This window comes from Salvelinus namaycush, chromosome 7, assembly GCF_016432855.1.
Source record: "Salvelinus namaycush isolate Seneca chromosome 7, SaNama_1.0, whole genome shotgun sequence".
Classification (NCBI taxonomy): Eukaryota; Metazoa; Chordata; class Actinopteri; order Salmoniformes; family Salmonidae; genus Salvelinus; species Salvelinus namaycush.
In genome coordinates this window covers 31,133,079-31,159,322 of record NC_052313.1, presented here as the reverse complement: position 1 = coordinate 31,159,322, position 26,244 = coordinate 31,133,079, and the positions used below count along the sequence as shown (strand labels likewise).

At 42.7% G+C, this 26,244-nt stretch overlaps 1 pseudogene; it reads right to left on the bottom strand.

Moving 5' to 3' along the window:
* Positions 1–26,244, bottom strand: part of LOC120050698 — a 153,821-nt pseudogene that overhangs the window by 105,720 nt on the left and 21,857 nt on the right.

The window sequence follows — 26,244 nt, the reverse complement described above, 5'->3', positions numbered from 1 at the left end:
CCTGTGTTCTCTGTCTGTTTCCAGTTTGTCTTGTTTGTTCAAGTCAACCAGTATTTTGTGTCTCAGCTCCTGCTTTATCCAGTCTCTCTTTTCTCACCCTCTTGGCTTTGACCCTTGCCTGTCCTGACTCCGAGCCCACCTGTCTGACTATTATGCCTGCCCCTGCCACTGATCCTGCCGGCCAACCTGTACCTTTGCCCCCCTCTGGATTACCAACAACGGCCTTACCCTGACCCTGACCCTGCCTGCCACCCGGCACTGTTGCCTTGACCTGTCTATTGCCTGCCCCTGTTGGAATATTAAACTATTGTTTATTCGACGTGGTCTGCATCTGGGTTTTACCTTCATACTTGATAGAAATCCAAACTCATAAGCATTGTTGGTGCATAGACATACAGCTTAATGAGAAATCTGTTGAGCCCAGTAGCAAGGATAAGTCATTCATAGATCTTGTCGAACTATTAAAAGATCACTTCAAACCCATTGAAACAGTGCAATGATTCAAGTTTGATTGACGCATGAGAAACCTACCGAATCAGTATGGGAATATGTGGCTGAGTCGAGAAAACTAGCATTGGACTGTAACTATGGGAATACATTATCGCAAATGCTACGCGATCGGCTGGTGTGTGGGGATAATGATGACAGGATACAAATACCCTTGTTGTCAGAGCCTAGTCTCACGTTTGAGAATGCACTCAAACTGACCCAGGCCATGGAGTCCACGAATAGAAATGCACTGGATTTGCAGGTGCCATACAGTAAAGACAAGTAGCTCTGGGAGCGCTGAATTTCAAAGAGGGGAAAGCCGCGGGGCAGGAGCCAATAGAGACTTATCGCTGCAAAGGCAAACACACAGTGTTTGACTATAATTTCAAACATGAAAAGTGTTATGACTGTGGGATAATAGGACACATTGCGAGGGCGTGCCGCAATAAGAAAAAGCCACGGGCTACAGAAAAGGAAACGGACAGAAGAAAACCAAATACTTCGCAATGCTTTAGCTACTGCTCAAATCAAGAGATAGAAAGTGAAAGTGAGTGCGTAGACACAGAGCAAGCGTTCTCAATGTACAGTGAGTATGAAAAAGGTAAAGCCTTTCGTTGTGGAAATGGGAATAAATGGACCTAAGTTACCGTTTGAAATAGACAAAGGATGTAGCGTCACACTGATGAACATGTCCCAATTCAATGAGAAGTGGAAAGAAGTTGAAGTGCCTACACTGAGAGACACCCCCATTAAACTCCAAACGTACACAGGGGAGAAGATCACTGTGATTGGAGTTGCTGATGTTCAAGTGGAATATCAAGGACAAAAGGCAGACTTTTCTATCTTAATAGTGGACGGTACTGGCCCCAGCTTACTAGGGAGAGGGTGGTTGGAAGAAATACAATTGAACTGGGATGAAATCAAACAGGTCACCACAGAGACAGTGACACTGCAGCAGGTGCTTTCAAAGTATGAATGTGTTTTCAAAGAAGAGTTAGGGACATTAAATTGGGTTCAAGCTATCATTTATGTTGCTGCAGATGCTACTCCCAGATTCTATAGGCCAAGATCAGTTCCATATGCCATGAAGCCTAAAGTGGATGTGACAGACTCTTAGCAGAGGATTACATTTTTCCTGTCAAGTTGTTCCCATACTCAAACCAGATTGTTCAATCAGATTATGCGGTGACTACAAGCTGACTGTAAATAGAGCTTCATCACTGGAGCAGTACCCTATGCACAAAGTGGAGGATTTGCTTTCAACATTCACCGGAGGGCAACAATTCACAAAAAACTGGACATTAGTCACGCATATCAGCAAGTGCTAATGGATGAAGCGTCACAGAAGTACCTGACCATAAACACCCACAAAGGAATGTTTACCTATAAATGCTTACCTTTCAGGGTGTCTTCCGCACCAGCTATCTTCCAAAGAACCACGGAGGGAGTTCTGTAGGGCATACCCAAAGTAGCAGTTTACCTCGACAACATTCTTGTTGCGGGAGTCACAAAGGAGGAACATCTCAGAAACTTGGGTGAAATTTTGAGGGGGATGGAAGAGGCCGGTCTCCGGCTGAAGAGGAGCAAGTGTACACTGTTAGCTGATGAAGTGCAGTACCTAGGTCGTAAGGTGGACCCCAAGCGCCAAGGGGTTACACACTGTAAAAGCTAAAGTGAGGGCTGTCGTGGAAGCTCCAGCTCCGACAAGTGTTAAAGAGCTGAAAACCTATCTAGGCTTACTGAAATATTACAATCGCTTCCTCCCTAACCTCTCTACCCTCTTAGCTCCACTGCATCAACTTTTAAGGAAGTATGTTGCCTGGAAATGGTCAGAAAGACAGGAAGAAGCTTTTGCAAAGTCAAAGGTGTTACTGCAATCAGCAGAAGTGCTGGTGCACTACTCAGCAGACAGAGACCTCATCTTATCATGTGACGCCTCATCGTATGGTATGGAGGCGGTGCTATCACATCGGATGGAAAATGGTGCAGAGAAACATTGTCAAGAACATTGTCGCCAGTGGAGAAAAAGTACTCCCAGCTGGACAAGAAAGGACTGGACATATTCGGAATACAGAGATTCCACAATTACTTATACAGGAGAGCATGCACTATTGTGATCGACCATAGGCCTTTAATATCTCTGTTCCATGAACAAAAGCCAGTACCACAAATGGTCTCTCCAAGAGTTCAACGTTGGACTGTGTGGCTCAGGGCCTACGAGTACAGAATCATTTACAAGCCAGGTAGATACCATGGGAATGCTGAAGCTCTGAGTAGGCTGCCCCTTCATTGCTCAGAAATCATTGCTCAGAAAAGTGAAAATGACCAAGTCTTGATGATTGGTGTGTTGGATAATGCACCGGTGAAGACAGCACAACATCAGGCAATGGACTTCAAAGGATATGACATTATCACAAGTGCATGAATTTATCCTGAAAGGATGGCCTACAGTGACAGAACCTCAGATCATGCCTTACTGCACTCGCCGCTTGGCCTTGAGTGTTCGAGATGGGTGTGTTCTGTGGGGTTCAAGAGTAGTTATCCCACCACAAGGGCAGGGTATGCTACTGAAGTTGTTGCACCAGTCGCATCCAGGTATGTCGAGAATGAAAGGCTTAGTGAGGTCATACGTCTGGTGGCCAAAGATGGACCAGGATGTGGCTAATGAGGTTAGCCTGTGTGCAGATTGTCAGAGTAACAGGAAGTCACCCCCCACCGAGCCATTACATCCAGGGGAATGGCCGGAAAAACCATGGACACAACTACATGTGGACTACCCTGGACCCTTCCTAGGGAAAATGTTCCTTGTGCTGATTGATTCTCATTCAAAGTGGATGGACATTTACCCCATGAATACGTCAACATCCCACGCTGCGATTGAGAAGTTGAGACAAAGGTTCAGTGTCATGGGATTGCCTCAAATGTTGGTTAGCGACAATGCTACTTGTTTTACCAGCACTGAATTCACAAGTTTCATGAAACAAAATGGAATTCAGCATGTAACGTCGTTCCCTTTTCACCCATCTTCAAACGGATTAGTAGAACGTGGGTTCAGATGAGGAAGATGCAAGGGGACAGTATTGATACAAAGGTGTCCAGATTCCTTTATTAGCTACATGATCACTCCTCAAGCTATAACTGGGTTGTCACCTGCAGAAATGCTGAAGTCAAGGAGGTTAACCATGGATTTCATCAGGCCAGACCTGGAAGTGAAAATACAACAAAAGCAATGGAATCAAAAACGGGATCATGACAACAGAGCCAAACTCAAAAGTTTCTCACCTGGAGACGATGTCTACATGAGAAACTATGGGTTTGGTCCTAAATGGATTCCAGCTACAATTGAGTATTGCTCAGGACCTTTACTGTGATCGTCGGAAGTGGACAAAGACTAAGGAGACACGTGGATCAGATCCAAGCTCGAATTCTAGTTCCATACGTGGACATGTATCAATGCTTAAATGAGCAGGACAGGACATTGGAACGTTCCACAATGATGCAGTTGGACAAACAACCTGAGACCAAAAGGTCTTCCTGTCACCACCAGTCCGGGACGACCTCCTTTTGTGAAGTCTCCACAAAAATACTTTGTTTCGCCATCAAAGGGTGAAGTGCGATTAGAGAGATGTCCGCCAGACTATTTCAGATCGTAAGGGAGATAATGTTCGGAAAAAAATGTAATATAAAAATAGCATGTGATTGTTAACCTGTTTGGGCTGCAGGGGCAGTATTGAGTAGCCAGATAAAAGGTGCCCATTTCAAACGGCCTCGTACTCAATTCTTGCTCGTACAATATGCATATTATTATTACTATTGGATAGAAAACACTCTCTAGTTTCTAAAACCGTTTGAATTATATCTGTGAGTAAAACAGAACTCATTTGGCACAAACTTCCTGACCAGGAAGTGGAAAATCTGAAATCGATGCTCTCTTCTAGGTCCTGCCTATAAATGGGCATGATACGTATTAGTATACATGCACGTCATACACCTTCCCCTGGATGTCAAGAGGCAGTGAGAGAAGAAATGGAGTGTTTATCTTGGTCTGAGATGGAATAAATCCTCTTGGAATGACGTGTCACCCATTTCCTGTTTTCAGGAAGGCGCGAGGTTGGACCTGGAATTGCCTTCTGAAAAGCTTTCGTTATAGGCGACTTCTATCTCCGGCTTTGATTTTATTTGATACATGTGACAATATCATCGTAAAGTATGTTTTTTCAATATAGTTTTATTAGATTTTTGAAATTTATTAGGGACGTTAGGCGTTTTGCGTTGTGTGCCTTTGTTCAGAAAGGAGAGCTTCGCGCCACTTGGCTAGTGCGCTTGCTAATTCAAGAGGGAAAAAGGACGTTCTAAATCCAAACAACGATTGTTCTTGACAAAGGACACCTTGTACAACATTCTGATGGAAGATCAGCAAAAGTAGGACCCATTTTATGATGCCATTTCATATATCTGTCGAACATGTGAACTAGTCGTTTGCGCCCAGCTTTTGGGTACTCTCTCGCCATACCTAAGCTGGATGTCGTAATGAAGTTATTTTTAGAATTCTAACACGGCGATTGCATTAAGAACTAGTGTATCTATCATTTCCTATACAACATGTATTTTTTAGTTATGTTTATGAATAGCTATTTGGTCCGAATATGTGTGTCAGAAAAAGTGTCAGAAAAAAATCCGGACGTTGTGGTAAAAAGTAGCTACGTTAGCACAATGTATAACCACTGATTTCAGCTCTAAATATGCACATTTTCGAACAAAACATAAGTGTATGTATAACCTGATGTTATAGGACTGTCATCTGATGAACCTTATCAAGGTTAGTCAAAAATTATATATCTTTTACTGGTTTGTTACGATCGCTAACTTTTGCTGCTGGGAAATGGCTTGTGTTTCTGGCTATTGTGGTAAGCTAATATAACGCTATATTGTGTTTGCTGTAAAACACTTAAGAAATCGGAAATATTGGCTGGAATCACAAGATGCCTGTCTTTCATTTGCTGTACACTATGTATTTTTCAGAAATGTTTTATGATGAGTATTTAGGTATTTGGCGTTGGTGTCTGTAATTATTCTGTCTGCTTTCGGTGCAATTTCTGATTGTAGCTGCAATGTAAACTATGATTTATACCTGAAATATGCACATTTTTCGAACAAAACATAGATTTATTGAATAACATGTTATAAGACTGTCATCTGATGAAGTTGTTTGTTGGTTAGTTTGGTTGGTTCTTGGTTAGTTAGGTTGGCTTTGTGCATGCTACCTGTGCTGTGAAAATGTCTGTCCTTTTTTATATTTGGTAGTGAGCTAACATAAATATACGTGCTGTTTTCGCTGTAAAACATTTTAAAAATCGGACATGTTGGCTGGATTCACAAGATGTGTACCTTTCATTTGCTGTATTGGGCTTGTTAATGTGTGAAAGTTAAATATTTCTAAAAAATATATTTTGAATTTCGCGCCCTGCACTTGAAGTGGCTGTTGTCATATTGTGGGCGGCCTCGGGCTTGCAGCCAGAAGAAGTTTTAAGAGAGAATCTTAAAATGTTAGTTGGCTGCTTTAGCTTAGAAAGGAATTAAGTTGGGTTATTAGCATTAAAAGGGGCAATGTAGTAACCTGGTATACTTATGTTTACCAATAGATAGCAATAGATAGCAAATAGATAGCAAACCCTCAAGTCGGGGGTTTGCTTTCCGCTATCCTTAGCCGTTTTCTACGGGTGTGTAAGGGAGGCGAAGTCAGGTGCAGGAGAGTAGCGTTTAGTAACAGGCACACTTTTATTCTGTTCCAAAACGACAGCACAGAATACAAATAAACGTGCCCAAAACACGGAACATGAACAAAAAATCATACGCGTGGGAAATACCCACATAACATACAACAATATCACACAAAGACATGGAGGGGAACAGAGGACTAAATACATGCAGTGTGATTATGAAAGCCAGGTGTGTATGGAACAAGACAAAACAAATGGAAATATGAAAAATGGAGCGGCGATGGCTAGAAAGCCGGTGACGTCGATCGCCGAAAGTCGCCCGAACAAGGAGAGGATCCGACTTCGGCGGAAGTCGTGACAGTCTGCCATATATAACCATGCTTGAGAAAGCCTCAGGAAGCTTACACCAGGTGCATTAGGGAATGGTATTCTAAGATACAATTAAAAACTAAAACATACTTACGTGTCTGGTGTTATCAATCTAAGAAGCATACTAGATATGGAAAGACCTGAAAATTGCTGTGCAGCAACACTCCCCATCCAACCTGACAGAGCTGCAGAGAAGAATGGGAGAAACTCCCAAATACAGGTGTGCCAAGCTTTTAGCTTCATACCCAAGAGACTCAAGGCTGTAATCGCTGCCAAAAGGTGCTTCAACAAAGTACTGAGTAAAGGGTCTGAATACCTAAGTAAATGTGTATTTTTTTTAATTTGTCTTTATGGGGTACTGTGTGTAGATTGATGAGATTTTTTAAATATTTAATCCATTATAGAATAAGGCTGTATCTTAACAAAATGTGGAAAAAGTCAAGGTGTCTGAAAACTTTCTGAATGCACTGTAGTATGCTTACTTACTTTCTCGTGTTTTTCTTATTTCTGTTTCTTGTGTGTTATTGTTCTAACTTATGTTATTTTTAGTATTGCATTGTTATTGGGTTTAGAGCTTGTAAGAAAAGCATTTCACTGTACTCACTGTGCACGTGAAATTAAAATGTGAAATCATGAAAAAATGTCACGATAACTATTTGACACACTGGAAAGAGTCAGAGAGTACACAGTGGCAGAATACCTGACCACTGTGACTGAAACAAAATTAAGAAAATCCTTGACCCAGGACAGATTAAGAGAGCATAGCCTTGCTATCGAGAAAGGCCGCCATAGGCAGACCTGACTCTCGGGAAAAGACCAGCTATAGGCACACTGCCCATAAAATGAGGTGGAAACAGAGCTGCAAATCACAGACCGACAAAGAATTTTAAAACATATCTAACATTGGTAAATTCCCAGCAAGAATTTTTACCTGTTGCCTTGAGAGCACAAACAACATTGTAAATACAACCGATACGTATATTTATTTTCCCAACCAATTATGCTTCAAATATTTGCACATTTTGAAACACTGTACACAGCTGATAACATAACATTTGAAATGTCTTTATCTGTTTGAAATCTTTGAGTGCAATGTTCTAATTGTTTTGAAGTTTGCTTCTTCTCATTTTTGTTTATTTCATGTGCTTTGGCAATTTAAACATATGTTTCCCATGTCAATAAAGCCCCTCTGAATTGAAAAGAGAGAGACAGCAAGATAAAGGGGTCTTCAAGAGCCCTTGGAGCTAAAACAGAAAGTGTCACAAAAGAAAAGGTACATCGAGACGAGCAATTTTAACACAAGTGTTTGTGTGTGCATGCTTGCGTGTGTGTACGCCCGCACATCAGCGTACGTCTCGGCATGTGGAGACTGTTTCGAGTTAGAGATCCAAAAATCACTGGAGGCTCCTCTCTTGCCTCTCATCCTCTCTGACAGCTAGGCTCTGTTTCACTGAATAAACAGGCGGGCATCAAACTTTCTCTTATACAAATAGCATGAGAGAAATAGAGACATGTAGAAATGGAGAAAGATCAGGCCTATGCCCCTTCTGCCCCCTGCCCCCTTACAGCAAGGACCTCAACATGACATGCCACACATATGCCCAGGCTGTGAGAACAGGAAAATGCTCAACCCCCACTAATACACCCACCCAAGCCATATCCTGCGACCTAAGAGGCTTGCACCAGATGCCCCCTAGGCACAACCTGGCACTGTACATATTCAATAGGCTTTGAGGGGACTCCAACGGTAGGTAAACCTACAGTTGAAGTCAGAAGTTTACATATACTTCGGTTGGAGTCATTAAAACTTGTTTTTCAACCACTCCACAAATGTCTTGTTAAACAAACTATAGTTTTGGCAAGTCAGTTAGGACATCTACTTTGTGCATGACACAAGCAATTTTTCCAACAATTGTTTACAGACAGATTATTTCACTTAGTCACAATTCCAGTGGGTCAGAAGTTTACATACATTAAGTTGACTGTACCTTTAAACAGCTTGGAAAATTACAGAAAATTATGTCATGGCTTTAGAAGCTTCTGTTATGCTAATTGACATCATTTGAGTCAATTGGAGGTGTACCTGTGGATGTATTTCAAGGCCTACCTTCAAACTCAGTGCCTCTTTGCTTGACATCATGGGAAAATCAAAAGAAATCAGCCAAGATCTCCGCAACATTTTTTGTAGACCTCCACAAGTCTGGTTCATCTTTGGCAGCAATTTCCAAATGTCTGAAGGTACCACATTCATCTGTACAAACAATAGTACGCAAGTATAAACAGCATGGGACCACGCAGCCGTTATACCACTCAATAAGGAGACGTCTTCTGTCTCCTAGAGATGAGTGTACTTTGGTGTGAAAAGTGCAAATCAATCCCAGAATAACAGCAAAGGATCTTGTGAAGATGCTGGAGGAAACAGGTACATCACAAAGCCCTGACCTCAATCCTATAGAAAATTTGTGGGCAGAATTGAAAAGGCGTGTGCAAGCAAGGAGGCCTACAACATGACTCAGTTACACCAGCTCTGTCAGGAGGAATGGGCCAAAATGCACCCAACTTATTGTGGGAAGCTTGTGGAAGGCTACCAAAATGTTTTTGACCGAGTTAAACAATTTAAAGGCAATTCTACCAAATACTAATTGAGTGTATGTAAACTTCTGACCCACTTTGAATGTGATGAAAGCAATAAAAGCTGAAATAAATCATTTTCTCTACTATTATTCTGACAATTTACATACCTAAAATAAAGTGGTGATCCTAACCGACCTAAGACAGGGAGTTTTTACTGGGTTTAAATGTCAGGAACTGTGAAAAACGGAGTTTAAAATGTATTTGGCTGAGGTATATGTTAACTTCCGACTTCAACTGTACATCTCATCTCTTGGCAGCAGCACTGTACAGTAGACTACTTTATCACCAACCTGAACCCAGAGTCTCTCAGACCTTTCAGTCAGCCCACTGACACCCCTGTCAGATCACTGACACCCCAGCAAAATCACAGCCTACTTCAATAAAGCAATACTCAATCATGAGGCATCAAAGCTGAACAAAACACATACTATAAAGAAATGCCATAGATTGAAGGAAAGTTGTGTAGAAACCTACCAGAAAACAGACTACTTCCTGGACAAAATGTTTCACTGCAATAGTGAAGGTGTAAACTTGACAGTAGAAACCTAAACGGTATATTTCAGCTTCCCTATCAAATGTAAACATTTAAACCAAGACAACCTATGAAAATGAACAGCAATGACAAATGTTTTGATGAAGAAGAAAAAAACATAAGAAAGAGATTGAGGAACCTATCCAAACAAAAACACAGAGACCCAGAAAACCTGAGCCTACGCCTACGCCTTCACTATAGTGAAACACTAAAAACAGTATAGAATACAGTAAGGAAAAATAAAGAACAGCATGTCAGAAACCAGTTACTGAAGAATCCATAGAATCAAACCACTTCTGGGAAAATTGGAAAACACTAAAACAGACAACAACATGAAGATATATCCACAATATATACAAAAGTATGTGGACACCCCTTCAAATTAGTGGATTCGGCTATGTCAGCCACACCCATTGCTGACAGGGATATAAAATCGAGCACACAGCCATGCATTCTCCATAGACAAACATTGGCAGTAGAATGGCCTTACTTAAGAGCTCAGTGACTTTCAACATGGTACCATCATAGATTGCCACCTTTCAACAAGTCAGTTCGTCAAATGTATACCCTGCTAGAGCTTCCCCGGTCAACTGTAATTGCTGTTATTGCGAAGTGGAAACGTCTAGGAGCAACAACGGCTCAGTCCCGAAGTGGTAGGCCACACAAGCACACAGAATGGGAACGGAGAGTGCTGAAGAAAGTAGCACGTAAAAATCATCTGTCCTTTGTTACAACACTCACTCCCGAGTTCCAAACTGCCTCTGGAAGCAATGTCAGAACAATAACTGTCCATCGGGAGCTTCATGAAATGGGTTTCCATGGCCGAGCAGCCGCACACAAGCCTAAGATCACCATGCGCAATGCCAAGCGTAGGCTGGAGTGGTGTAAAGCTCGCCACCTTTGGACTCTGGAGCAGTGGAAACACGTTCTCTGCAGTGATGAATCATGCATCACCATCTGGCAGTCCGACAAACTAATCTGGGTTTGGTGGATGCCAGGATAATGCTACCTGCCCAAATGCATAGTGCCAACTGTAAAGTTTGGTGGAGGAGGAATAATGGTTTGGGGCTGTTTTTTGTGGTTGAGGTTAGGCCCCTTAGTTCCAGTGAAGGGAACTCTACAGCATACAATTCAATTCTAGATGAGTATGAGCTTCCAACTTTGTGACAACAATTTGGAGAAGGCCTTTACCTGTTTCAGCATGACAATGCCCCATGCACAAAGTGAGGTCCATACAGAAATGGTTTGTCAAGATCAGTGTGGAAGAACTTGACTGGCCAGCACAGAGCCATGACCTCAACTCCATCGAGCACCTTTGGGATGAATTGGAACGTTGACTACAAGCCAGTGGCCGACCTCATGCTTGTGAATGAATGGAAGCAAGACCCCGCAACAATGTTCCAACATCTAGTGGCAAGCCTTCCCAGAAGAGTGGAAGCTGTTATAGCAGAAAAGGGGGGACCAACTCCATATGAATGCCCATGATTTTGGAATGAGATTTGACGAGCAGGTGTCCACATACTGTTGGTCATGTAATGTAGGTAAAACACTTCTCCATTCGTTTTGGCCTTACAACAAATAACAAACAGCAAAAACATATACATAATCAATTACCAAATTACCGTACAACAGACCATGTATTCACCCTGCACACCCTTCTTGACAAACAAACAAACAAAGCAAAACAAAAGTATAGTCTTCTTTGCTGATCATGCTTTGCTGATTTCAAAAAAGGTTGACTCAATTTGGCATGAGAGTCTGATATACAAATTGATTGAAGGCGGTGTTGGGAGGAATACATACAGCATTATAAAATCCATGTATACATACAACAAGTTTGTGGTTGTTTGAATACACCGGGGTGAGACAGGGATGCAGCTTGAGCCCCACCATCTTCAACATTTACATTTTACATTTAAGTCATTTAGCAGACGCTCTTATCCAGAGCGACTTACAAATTGGAAAGTTCATACATATTCATCCTGGTCCCCCCGTGGGAATTGAACCCTGGTCCCCCCGTGGGAATTGAACACACAACCCTGGCGTTGCAAGCGCCATGCTCTACCAACTGAGCCACACGGGACCACGTGACCACGTTCAACATTTATATCAACGAATTGGTGAAGGCTCTAGAACAGTCTAAAGCACCCAACCTTACCCTACTAGACTCTGAAGTCAAATGTTTACTGTTTGCAGTTGAGGGCCAAGAGCAGCACCTAGATCTTCTGCATATATTCTGTCAGACTTGGGAACCTGACAGTTAATCTCAATAAGACAAAAATAATGGTATTCCAAAAAAGGACCACAAATAAAAATTCCACCAAGACACCGTTATCACAAAAAAACTATGCCTACTCTGCCTAAACATCAGCACCACAGGTACATTCCACAAAGCTGTGAACGATCAAGGCAAGAAGGGCCTTCTACGCCATCAAAAGGAACATCAAATTTGACATCTCAACTAGCAAAAAAAATACTTGAATCAGTTATAGTACCCATTGTCCTCTATGGTTGTGAGGTCTGGGGTCCACTCACCAACCAAGAATTCACAAAATGGGACAAACACAAAAAAGCAGAATTCTGCAAAAACATCCTCAGTGTACAACGTAAAACAACAAATAATGCATGCAGAACCGAATTAGGGTGTTTATCAAAATCCAGAAAAGAGCTATTCAATTCTACAACCACCTAAAAAGATGAAGTGATTCTCAAACCTTCCATAACAAAGCCCTCACTTACAGAGAGATCCACCTGCAGAAGAGTCCCCTTAGCCAGCTGGTACTGGGACTCTGTTCACAAACACAAACAGACCCCACAGAGCCCCAGGACAGCAACCCAATTAGACCGAACCAAATCATGAGAAAACAAAAAGATAATTACTTCACACAAACTGGAATTTTATTTGGCACTAAACAAAAAACACACAGTGGCAGAATACCTGAACACTGTGACTGAGTCCAAAATTAAGAAAACTTTGAGTATGTTCAGACTCAGTAAGCATGGTTTTGCCATCAAAGAGGTCAACATAGGAAGATCTGGCTCTCAAGAGAAGACAGGCTATGGGTACAATGCCTACAAAATTAGGTGGAAACAGAGCTACTCTTTCTAACCTCCTGCCAAATGTATGAGCATATTAGAGACACATATTTTCCTCAGATTACACAGACCTATAAAGAATTTGAAAACAAATCTAATCTTAATAAACTCCCATATATATTAGGTGAAATTCCAGTGTGTCACCACAGCAGCAAGATTTGTGACCTATTACTACAAGAAAAGAGCAATCGGTAGAGCACAACCTATATTTATTTGCCCTTTCGTACTTCAACTATTTTCACATTGTTACAACACTGTACATGCACAATAATATAACATTTGAAACGTCTATATTATTTTTTAAACTTGTGAGTGTAATGTTTACTGTGAAAGGAAAATCCCACCCCAAAACTACGTTTCGGTATTTAATTCATTAGTCCATTGTTGATATACTCCCAAAATGTTTGCTTATCAGCTATCGAGATTTCAAGATATGTACATTTCAAAATACAGACATATGATGCAAAATCCATCATCAAAGCCATATGATGCTGCGTTTTGCAGTATTTTGAAAGAAATACCAACATATTGTTTTTGGGAGGATTGTTTATTTCCCCTGTATATTTCCTTTTTGTTTATTGTCTGTCACTTGCTTTGAAATTCTATGTAAAATTCTATGTATAGAAAGAGAGAAGAAATGAGAGGACTAGTCTCTCTCTCGCTCTCTCTCACTCTGAGCAGCTATGGGACTGAATAGATTACTAAGCTGCTCTCGCAGCCAATATGAACAAGTATGGTTGGGGGCCCGGGGAACAGAGAAAGGCGAGGGACCATTCCGATCCAAGACGCAACACAGCACTACTCTCAACAATGTTTGCCTCTCATTTCTTGCTCACTTTAATTTTTTCTCTTCTTTTTAAATCCACCCATCTGTGTCCCAAATGGCACCCTATTTCCTACACAGTGCACTACTTTTGACCAGAGCCAATCGGGAAACCCATAGGGCCCTGATGAAAAGTAGTGCACTATATAGGGAGTAGGTTGCCATTTGGGACGTAATCTCCATTGCTTATCAGGGGAGTGGAGGAATGGCTGAAATGGTTTAATCAAGATGGTGATAAGATGGGAAAAGCTGCCGACACTGCACACTCTCCAGGACCGAGCGTTGCTTAGCTCCCCTACTGTTGCCGCCCAAGGGGGATAGAGAGGAGACTGTCCCTACAGAGAGCTTAGTCTGTGTGGGGTGTGTGTGTGTATGTGATACTCTAGGGACTGCCTGTCCAGCCAGAGGTCAAAGTCCATCTATAGAGAGATCAATAAAGCTGCTTAATGTGTCTGGACCTAACGGGAGTTATACTGCACACACATACACACTGACCTGGATACAACACTCTGGTTCGAGCATGGTCACGCACACACACACACACACACCTGTGAAGTACAGAGACAGATGGATGGACACACTCACCTATGAGGGCTTCAAAGCAGGTGGCCATGGCGGGTCTCAGGTCTGACTCCCTGTAGAGGTCTGGTCTGTGCACATAAAACATGAAGCGATCCAGCTCCAGTTTCTGGCAAAGCACGAAACATACCAACACATACAGTCACAATCTATGCCATGCAGTACTGGGAACGACAACAGTTTTCTGACCTGGTTGGCTAGTTCAGGCTAGCGGGATAGCTTAATTTCCATCACGGCATACTGTAACACACAATTGTGGGAGCAAATAACACAATCACAGTTTTCTCCTGACCTTATTTTTGTCTTTGATAACTGCCACTTTGATATTTACCTGATACAGAGATGGTAGAGGTGGTGAAAAAAAAGCTGACTGCTAACCCTAATGTCTAGCCCAAACCTAAAACTTTTTTTATACAGTTTTACAATATAGCAAATTTTGACTTTGCAGCTGGCCTATCTAAGGAAAATAATAAATGTCAACCTGTCTCTCAAATCAAACTTTATTGGTCGCATACACATATTTAGTAGATGTTATTGCGGATGTAGCAGAATGCTTGTACTGTTCTGTATGGCACTCAGCTACAGTACAAACATACTGTAAGGGGCCTGTAATCTACACAAAATCCCCCATAATGACAAAGTGAAAACATGTTTTTAGCAATTTTTGCAAAGGTATTGAGAATTAAATACAGAAATATCTAATTTACATCATTCACACCAGAGTCAATACTTTGTAGAAGCACCTATGGCGGCGATTACAGCTTTGAGTCATTTTGGGATTTTCTCCCATTATTCATTGCAGATTATCTCAAACTCTGTTAAATTAGATGATGAGTGGTGGTGAGCAGCAATCTTCAAGTCTTCAAGTCAAGCAATCTCCACAGATTTTCTATGGGATTCAAGTTTGGGCTTCGACTTTCACATTCTTGTTTTATAGCCATTCTAGCGTTGCTTTGGCTGTATGCTTAGGATTGTTGTCCAGTTGGAATGTAAATCTTCGCCCAAGTCTAAGGTCATTTGCACTCTAAAGCAGGTTCTCATCAAGGATTTGCCTGTATTTGGCTCCATTCATTATTCTCTCTATCTTTACCAGTCTCTCAGTCCCTGCCACTGAAAAGCATCCCCATAGCATTCTGCCACCACCATGCTTCCTGGTAGGGATGTGTTAGATGGGTGAGGAGCTGTGCCTGGTTTTCTCCAGACATGGCACTTTGCATTCAGGCAAAAGAGTAAAATTTCTGTCTCATCAGACCACAATCTTTTGCCTTATGATCTCAGTCTTTCACGTGCCTTTTTGCAAACTCCACTCGTGCTGTCATGTGCTGTCACCACAGCATACGGTCGATGGAAAGACAGCAGTCACACACAGCATGATGTTAAAGGATAAGCAGTCCATTCACTCAGACATAATAAGCCAGTAGGTCCCAATCATAATACAAAAACACAACCATTAGGCTAAGCATTTCCTAATCAAAATGTACAACTATTACTTCCCATTGCAAAAAAACATTTCACGTTGAGCACACAAAGTAAGCGGTGACCTAAAGTTTAAATGCAACAATGTTTCACACAAATAATTTTCAAAGAGATGGCTAACAACAGCAAGTGAGCTGCACGTTATTCTTGAAAAGGGAGAAGCTAACAAATTTGTAACCACATTCTCTTCAGTAACACCTACTGCAAACTAGCCGACAACAAATGATAGCTAGTTAGACCATGGGAAATCTACCGCTTGCTACTTCGCAGTGACCTGTTGGCCTTTGAGAAGGCAGAAGTTTCCATGAGTAAAAAAAAAAAATGGTCCCACCCATTTACATGTCAAAATGTGATCGGTCGATTCCACTATCACTCAAAAATCTTTACCTAATACAGTTGAAGGCGTAGAAGGCCCTAATTGTTCCCACTGTGTTTGGGTTACTAATCATTTGTAGAGTGGAATCCATAAGTTCTTCTGAAATATGAACACAGAAATACTGGACATTTTTAACTCTTATTATGTTGGCGATTTTACAAACATGACTTTGAATTGGACTCACATTTTTCTAGTCTTGGTCTTGACTCTGTCTCGAACCCCTTGTCCCCATCCCGCCCCCGCTGTTGGTCTAGACTCTGACTCGATTTGCTCCGGTCTTGGTCTTGAATCGGTCTTGCTTTAACAGGGCTAGTGTTAATCTATTCTGTGAAACTTCCCCCAAAAAGGGTAAAAGTCTCACCTTCGCTAGCATGACCAGGTGCTGGTTCTGTACAATGGCTGTTCTGTAGGTGGCCAGGCCTCCTTCTTCCAGACAGGGGAACCAGTAGAAAAGATGGACACTGTGAAGACAGGAAGCACACAGACAGAGCTGTTAGATCCAATATGGTCCCTGGTGGGTCACATATCTCCAGCTGTGTGCAGGCAACTAAAGACCAATTAGATCCAAGATGGCCGACGATGGGTCACAGATCCCCAGCTGTGTGCAGGTAACCAACCAGAGACCCATTAGATCTTAAATGGCTGACAATGGGTCGAAGTCTCCCAGAACCACAGCTGTGTTCAGGCAACAAGCCAGCCTCCATTTTCATTACTGTTCTTTGTCCACATTCTCCAAAACGTTGGACCATTACCAGGTGGTGTGGCTTTTTCAAAATTCACGCAATATCTCACATTTGGAATACATAACACTTCAAATAATTCATTAATTTAAATTATGTATTTGTTAATGTAGAGAAATAATTATGCATATGCTTTTTTGTCATAAAGTTAAATTATGAAAATAACAATTTTACAAGCTAGCTGACTAGCTAACATTAATCAGCTGGTTATACATTTAGCTGGCTATATGGGCTTTTGACATTTGTATGAACTGTAATTTGTGTTGTTTAATGTTTTACGGACTCCTGAGCAAACCAGGCTGTCATCTTGTGAAACCCAGTGGGTGTAAAGAATCTAGCTTAAACATTTACTGCAAATTGAATGTACAATTTTGTAAGCTTGCCTTGCTGTTCTTAAAAAAAATCTAAGTCAAAAACTTGTCATTGTTCTTTATTGTAGTAACGTTAACATTAGTGTTTGAAGATTTTTGCCATACAATGCAGCTGAAGTAACCTAGCCAACTCTTTTCTTCCTTATTCTGTAGAGGAGGATAAAAATACCTGTATGCCTATGGATGTGTAGCTATGTAGCCAATCTCTGTATGGACCTCAAAACCTTTAGTACAAATGCTAGTTTTGAACAGTGGTTTAAATAGTTCTTCATTGCTTCCACTGGTTAATCATTAATCCCCAGGAAATGAAGTGTGACTGTTACATGTCAAGCTGCTATTAATGAATGAAAGTCCTGCTTCAGTAGTAGTACTACTCGACATTGAAATAACAGCCAGAGCATGGGTACATTACGGCACATTGTTGTTTTGCTGTTCTCAGATTTGCTGCTCATATGGTAAGTACATATTTGTTGCATGATAAGTACGTATTTGTTGCATGATAAATATAAGGAAAGCTATTACTGCCGCCAGTACAGGCCTTTTGAAAAACACAAGTCTCAATGAATGGTGGTAGGCTATCCATTGGTGGTGTGTGAGTGATGTAATGATGTCCTGTTCCTTAGGTTCATTTATCTCTCCCTACCACTAGTTATTATTCCTTGGCAGTAGTTACGTATGCCTGTGATGAATCAACGTTGCATCAAATGGACATGAAAGACCAAGACGAATAAAACACCTTAGCTCAATTCAGCCCGCTTGCTATTTTACACCTAAATATTCTATATCCCCAGCTCCTGGTAGTCCGGTTTCAGAAATGTTCAGTCCAGGAGACAGCAGTGCTGGAATGGAGGGATGGAGTGAGGGAGAGGGGAAAAGAGAGAGAGATAGGGAGAGAGAGAACGAGAAAGAGGTATGTAGAGTGGTCCAGAGCAGGTCCAGTGCTTGCCAGGGAAGCAAGGGTGGTTAACTGGATTTGCTCCGTCAGTTAACTAGACAAGAGGGTGATACATTATTTACAGCTCTGAGGAGGGCCAAAGCGAGTAGCGTGGGCCGAACGAGTCCTTATGAATGCCTACATCAGAAGAGGAGCAACACAAGATGAGAGGAACTGCCCAAGTCCACAGAAACAGCAGATAACCACCCCTTTCCTTCCTCACTCACTCCATCCATGGCTGCATCCCAAATGGCACCGTATCTGCTTTATAGTACACTGAGGGCTCTGGTCAAAAGTAGTGCACTATAAATGGAATAGGGTGCCATTTGGGACGCAGGCCATCCGCTGGGTAAAATAGCTAAAACGGACTCCTAGCCATCCACTCCTAACGGTCCTCTCCTATTACAGTCAAACTCTTGCAGTCGGGGCTAGTTCTATTCAAGGCTATATATTGGCAGGGGTGAAATAAATTACTTGCTCTCATCTCTAACAACAAACAGCCGGAAATGGAAAACGGGGAGAAGTGAAAAACAACAACTCATCCCTAGGAAGGTTTTCATTTTAAAATGAACAGGGCAGCCCTCAGCTCACCTTTTTCCCGGTGAGGCTTATATGATTTGACGTGCAGAAACTACCTAATGAGCTAAGCTGGGCTAGCCCAGACATTTTCCCCTCTCCAGCTACCTTTCAATCCAAAGAAATGTTTTGTCCCAAATGGTACCCTATTCCCTATGTAGTACATTACTTTTGACCAGGGCCCATATGGCTACATAAGGAATAGGGTGCCATTTGGGATGCAGAGAGGTAGCTAGGTAGGGAGGTAGTGACTGTAGTAATAATAGCTCCATGTAATTAGTAGTTTGGCAGTGCAAGCTGAGTGGTGCCTGGGCCACACCGGTACCCTCTCACCTGGGAGTGACTCAGTCAATAACACACGCAGCATTTACACAGCTAATTGCTGGTTGTCATGGAGACTTTCAGTAAGGCCCTATGAAAAGGGCTATGGTGAAATTACAACCCAATCCCCAATTAAGGGTGAAATCACAGAGTAGAGTAAGGGGAAGGGGGAGAGAGTCGTCGCCATGTTCGATTAGCAAAGGTGTCTGTCAAAAAAATGAAAGCGAGGGACCTGACGGACATAAATCTCACATGGTGAGAAACTCCACAACGGCATCGCCGAGAAACTCCAGCCGCTCGTTGTGATTGATCCTGGAAGAGAGAAAAAAAGAGATGAGGAGAGAAGGGGGGTTGAGGAGAGAAAGAGAGAGACAGGGAGGGAGAGGAAAGAGACCCAGAGAGGAAGATATGGTGAGAGAGAAAGAGAGAGGGAGGGAGGGAGGTGGGGAGGAGAAAGAGACAGAGATGAGGGAGGGAGAGATCATTTAATGGGCATCTCAGTCTATAGTAGATCAGACATTTACACAGGAACCACAGGTCTCTGAGACCAACCAAATCAACACAATCTGACAAATATCACAGGTGAAAATCCAATAGTGACCTGAAATATGACCTATACAGGTTTGAATCAAGTTGATTCATTCTGCTCAAGTGTATTTATTCTGTCTCAAACCTTCACAAATCTAATAGCCCACATTTATTAGCACACAATGCAAAGGTGTATTGGAATTACAATGGCCCTTGCATCAGTGGTTTGTGAAATTTCTTAGAACTCACTCATGAAAATAAGTGCAGGGCCTCCCCACACTGAGGCACAGCAGGACAGCAACTGCTTGATTTAGGGACTTTGCATTTGCTAAGTATGTATTAGATAAGGGATTAAGAATGTCCACTGCATCAGTGGTTGGTGACATTGCTTAGACCTCCTTATGGAAGTAGAGTCTACCTGGAGGGGGAGGGGCCGTCTTGTCTGAGACAAGACTTAATGTTGATCAAGGTGTTGATTCCTGACCAACCAGAGAGAGGTTGGTTCGTCAGCATAGATAGAAGTTACATCCATTAATCAATATTGATGAAGTGTGTGTGTGGTGTGTGTGTGCACCAATGTGTTGTACTGTAGGTACCCACCCTTCTTCCTCATATACATGTGGTGGACCTCCCTGTCTCCATACTTGGGCTGGCGGATGCCACAGTTGGACAGGGAGTTTTGGGCATGGTCTGGGTTCATGCCGAAGTTCAGGTGGTGGCTGGGGTGAGTCATGGCCAGCTGGAGAGGGAGAAGAGTAGGAACATCTTGTGGTGATGGTAACTGATGGGCTGACTGTCTGATAGGGCTGGAAATTGCCAGGGACCTCACGATACGATATTATCATGATACTTAGGTGGCGATATGTTATGTATTGCGATTCTCACGATTCTAAATGTATTGCGATTTGATATTGTGATTTTACTGCAATTTAATGTTCCAAACATATTGCTCTCTATATGTCTGCTTCCGAGAGACAAGAGGGAGCATCAAAAAACAAAATTTGATCAGTCAGGGAAATAGAAGTGCTGAAAACATGTTGGCTCACTATTTAAAAAGAAGATGGAGAACAAGCTATAGGATGAAACATTCCTGCGTTTTGGCGCCGGTACAGCCGACTATAGCGCTAGCCAACGCAACCTACAGAAGCAAAAATAAAATAAAAATAATATTGCAATATGTAACTGTATTGATTTCCCACCCATCACTACTGTCTGATGTATGCATCTAGCATCTCAGAGTATTACTGCTGATCTAGGATCAGGTCTTCCCTGACAATATAACCCTTTAATTATGAACTAAAAAGGTAATGCGGATCCCAAATCAGTACTCCTACTCTGTTGATCAACTCATCTGACTGAAACGCAAAGCATACTTGACTTTCCTTGACCTCCAAGATATGACTAGACTAGAACAGCAACCATCTGAAAGGTTGATCTTTGAAACATTGAGCGACAGTATGTAATATGGACGTGAGCATAAAGAAATATGAATAAAATGGAAGAAAGTATAAATAAATCAAGCATTTTATAACAAAAAAGCCAGTAGCACAGCAGCACACTACACAATATTCCCCACAACTCTGCTTTGGTTTGAGACAGGGCAAACTAGAGAGCTTGGAAAGCAGTGTGTCTGTCTGAATCGAACATTGTCAACTGAGCACAAACAGGGAAAAGAGAAAATCGCTGTAATACTGCCCAGTAAGACGTGTCGAGCATTTATCAATCTAACATTATCAGAATGTAGCTTCTCTCAGCAAAAACACTTTCCAATTCATCTCTCCTCTCTCTGGGCTGCTCGGGGTTCAAATGCTTGTCTTCGTTCAGCCAACTTCAAATCAATTTCAAGCTCCAATGAGAAATAAATGTAAAATGTTAAGAAAGAGGGTTTCAATATTTATAATTGCTGCAGACACAGCCGGGGTTGTATACTTGAACAGAAACAAATTCAACCAAAAATCTATTTTCATAGTAACTAAAAGGAACAGAACAGCAAGAGTTTTTCAGAAGTATTTGACATTGTACACGTAGAAGTCTAGCATCCAAGCACAACTCTGTCATTTTTCTCTGACAGCTTGACATAAAACAACTGTTACTTGGAATTGTAACTTAGCCCTGTTCTGAAAACAGAGAAACGTCAGACACATTGCCCGTGTCGCAAATGGCACCCTATTGGCCCTTGTCAAAAGAAGTGCATTGTAAAGGGAATAGGGTGCCATTTGAGATGAATAAATCGAGTGTCAAAGACAGTACACTAAAGTCTTCCTTCTCAGTTCGGTGTTCTTTAAAGATTCTTTAAAAAAAGTGCACATGAAGTGTATCAAGTGCAACACATACAGTGGGGAGAACAAGTATTTGATACACTGCCGATTTTGCAGGTTTTCCTACTTACAAAGCATGTAGAGGTCTGTAATTTTTATCATAGGTACACTTCAACTGTGAGAGGGAATCTAAAACAAAAATCCAGAAAATCAGATTGAATGATTTTTAAGTAAATAATTAGCATTTTATTGCATGACATAAGTATTTGATACATCAGAATAGCAGAACTTAATATTTGGTACAGAAACATTTGTTTGCAATTACAGAGATCATACGTTTCCTGTAGTTCTTGACCAGGTTTGCACACACTGCAGCAGGGATTTTGGCCCACTCCTCCATACAGACCTTCTCCAGATCCTTCAGGTTTCGGGGCTGTCGCTGGGCAATACGGACTTTCAGCTCCCTCCAAAGATTTTCTATTGGGTTCAGGTCTGGAGACTGGCTAGGCCACTCCAGGACCTTGAGATTCTTCTTACGGAGCCACTCCTTAGTTGACCTGGCTGTGTATTTCAGGTTGTTGTCATGCTGGAAGACCCAGCCACGACCCATCTTCAATGCTCTTACTGAGGGAAGGAGGTTGTTGGCCAAGATCTCGCGATACATGGCCCCATCCATCCTCCCCTCAATACGGTGCAGTCGTCTTGTCCCCTTTGCAGAAAAGCATCCCCAAAGAATGATGTTTCCACCTCCATGCTTCACGGTTGGGATGGTGTTCTTGGGGTTGTACTCATCCTTCTTGTTCCTCCAAACACGGCGAGTGGAGTTTAGACCAAAAAGCTCTATTTTTGTCTCATCAGACCACATAACCTTCTCCCATTCCTCCTCTGGATCATCCAGATGGTCATTGGCAAACTTCAGATGGGCCTGGACATGCGCTGGCTTGAGCAGGGGGATCTTGCGTGCGCTGCAGGATTTTAATCCATGACGGCGTAGTGTGTTACTAATGGTTTTCTTTGAGACTGTGATCCCAGCTCTCTTCAGGTCATTGACCAGGTCCTGCCGTGTAGTTCTGGGCTGATCCCTCACCTTCCTCATGATCATTGATGCCCCACGAGGTGAGATCTTGCATGGAGCCCCAGGCCGAGGGTTATTGACCGTCATCTTGAACTTCTTCCATTTTCTAATAATTGCGCCAACAGTTGTTGCCTTCTCACCAAGCTGCTTGCCTATTGTCCTGTAGCCCATCCCATCCCCTGATGTCCTTACACAGCTCTCTGGTCTTGGCCATTGTGGGGAGGTTGGAGTCTGTTTGAGTGTGTGGACAGGTGTCTTTTATACAGGTAACGAGTTCAAACAGGTGCAGTTAATACAGGTAATGAGTGGAGAACAGGAGGGCTTCTTAAAGAAAAACTAACAGGTCTGTGAGAGCCGGAATTCTTACTGGTTGGTAGGTTTTCAAATACTTATGTCATGCTATAAAATGCAAATTAATTACTTAAAAATCATACAATGTGATTTTCTGGATTTTTGTTTTAGATTCAGTCTCTCACAGTTGAAGTGTACCTATGATAAAAATTACAGACCTCTACATGCTTTGTAAGTAGAAAAACCTGCAAAATCGACAGTGTATCAAATACTTGTTCTCCCCACTGTAAATCATTTTTGTAAACATTCCAAGGTAAAATATATACAGTAGCAGTCAAAAGTTATACACACATACTCATTTATTTGTACTATTTTCTACATTGTAGAATAATAGTGAAAACATCAAAACTATGAAATAACATGTATGGAATCATGTAGTAAACCAAAGAAGTGTTAAATAAATCAAAATGTATTTTCTTTTTTCGATTCTTCAAAGTAGCCACCTTTTGCCTTGATGACAGCTTTGCACACTCTTGGCATTCTCTCAACCAGCTTCATGAGGTAGTCACCTGGAACGCATTCCAATTAACATGTGTGCCTTGTTAAGTTAATTTGTGGAATTGCTTTCCTTCTTAATGCGTTTGATCCAATCAATTGTGTTGTGACAAGGTAAGACCAAGTCCATATTAAGGCAAGAACAGCTCTAATAAGCAGAGGGAAATGACAGTCCATCACTACTTTAAGACATGATGGTCAGTCAATTCGGAAACTTTGGTTGAACTTTGTACGTTTTTTCAAGTGCAGTCGAAAAAACCGTCAAGCACTATGAAGAAACTGGCTCTCATAAGGACCGCTACAGGAAAGGAAGACCCAGAGTTACCTCTGCTGCAGAGGGTAAGTTCATTAGAGTTAACTGAACTTCAGGTTGCAGCCAAGTGAATGCTTCACAGTTCAAGAAACAAACACATCTCAACATCAACTGTTCAGAGGAGACGGCGTGAATCAGGCCTTCATGTTCGAATTGATGCAAAGAAACCACTACTAAAGGATGCCAATAAGAAGAGACTTACTTGGGCCAAGAAACACGAGCAATGGACATCAGACCGGTGGAATTCTGTCCTTTGGTCTGATGAGTCCAAATTTGAGATTTTTGGTTCCAACCGCCGTGGTTTGTGAGACGCAGAGTAGGTGAAAGGAGGATCTCTGCATGTGTATTTCACATCGTAAAGCGTGGAGGAGAAGGTGTGGGGGTGCTTTGCTGGTGACCTGATTTAATCCAAATTCAAGGGACACTTAACCAGCATGCCTACCACAGCATTATGCAGCGATACGCCATCCCATCTGGTTTGCGCTTAGTGTGACTATCATTTGTTTTTCAACAGGACAATGACCCAGCACAGCTCCAGGCTGTGTAAGGGCTATTTGAACAAGAAGGAGAGTGATGGAATGCTACATCAGATGACCTGGCATCCACAATCCCTTGACCTCAACCAAATTGAGATGGTTTGGGATGAGTTGGACCGAAGAGTGAAGGGAAAGCAGCCAACAAGTGCTCAGCATATGTGGGAAATCCTTCAAGACTGTTGTAAAATCATTCCAGGTGAATCTGGTTGAGAGAATACCAAGAGTGTGTAAAGCTGTCATCAAGGCTGTCACGCCCTGATCTTTTCAGCTGACTCCACCCCCTCAAGGTGTCGTCCATCTTCCCCACTTATCCTCAGGGTATTTATACCTATATTTTCTGTCTGTCTGTGCCAGTTCATCTTGTTTGTCAAGCTTACCAGCGTTTGTCCTGTCAGCTCCTGTCTTTCCCTGCCTCTCTTTCTCATCCTCCTGGTTTTTACCCTTGCCTGTTCTGACCCTGTACCTGCCCACCTGACCACTCTGCCTGTCCTTGAGCCTGAGCCTGCCTGCCTTCCTGTACCTTTGCTCCACCTCTGGATTACTGAACTCTGCCTGTCCGCCATCCTGTACCTTTGCTCCTACTCTGGATTATTGGCCCCTGCCTGCCTTGACCTGTCGTTTGCCTACCCTTGTTGTTACAATAAACATTGTTACTTCACACAGTCTGCACTTGGGTTTTACCTTGATACCTGACAGTACGAGCTGGCCATGACTGACCCAACAGACTTGGACCAGCTCCGCAACGCCATCTCCTCCCAAGGAGCCACCATTGGTAGGCACGAGGAGTTGCTTCACTGTCTGATGGAAGGGTTCCAGGCCGTGGCAGAATGTCACGACCTAGCCTTGGACGCATTGCGGGAGCAATTCTGTGGGTTGCCTACTAGGCAGCCCACCTACTCCCAGCCCCTCTGTAACCCGGGTGGTAGCAGCACATCACCGATTTCCCGGGAACCCCGCTGAGCTCCCCCAGAGCGCTATGATGGAGATTCCAGAACCTGCCGGGCCTTTCTCTCCCAGTGCTCCCTCGTTTTCGAGCTGCAGCCTTCTTCATTCCCCTTGGACCGCTCAGAGATAGCGTACATTATTACACTGATGGGATGGCACTCGCCTGGGCCACGGTGGTGTGGGAGCAACAATCCACCATCTGCCTCAGTCTGGAGGTATTCGTGGCAGAAGTGAGAAAAGTTTGAGGCTCCGGTGTCCGGGAGAGAGGCTGCCCAGAAGTTACTCCAGCAGTACACCCTCAGTGTGACAGACTATACGGTTGAGTTCCGCAAGCTAGCAGCGGAGGGTACCTGGAACCCGGAAGCACTGTTCGACACGTTCTTGAACAGATTATCGGAAGAGGTAAAGGTTGAGCTGGCAGCCCGAGAACTACCAACGGATCTTGACTCACTCGTCGCTTTAACCATCCGGATCGATGGTCGGCTATGGGAACGAAGGAGGGAGAAGGGGTCCAATTGCGGTCACAATTGCTCACTCAGGGATCCCACCTTAAAGCTGATGAATTCCGGAAGTCCCCGGCGTCTACGTCCCCGAGAGGATCCGAGCTTACCCGAGTCTCTCCAAGAGCCTCCGGAGACTGACGATTCATCTCTTCCCGAGTCGATGCAGCTCGGCAGGGCTAGGTTGTCTCCATCCGAAAACGTACG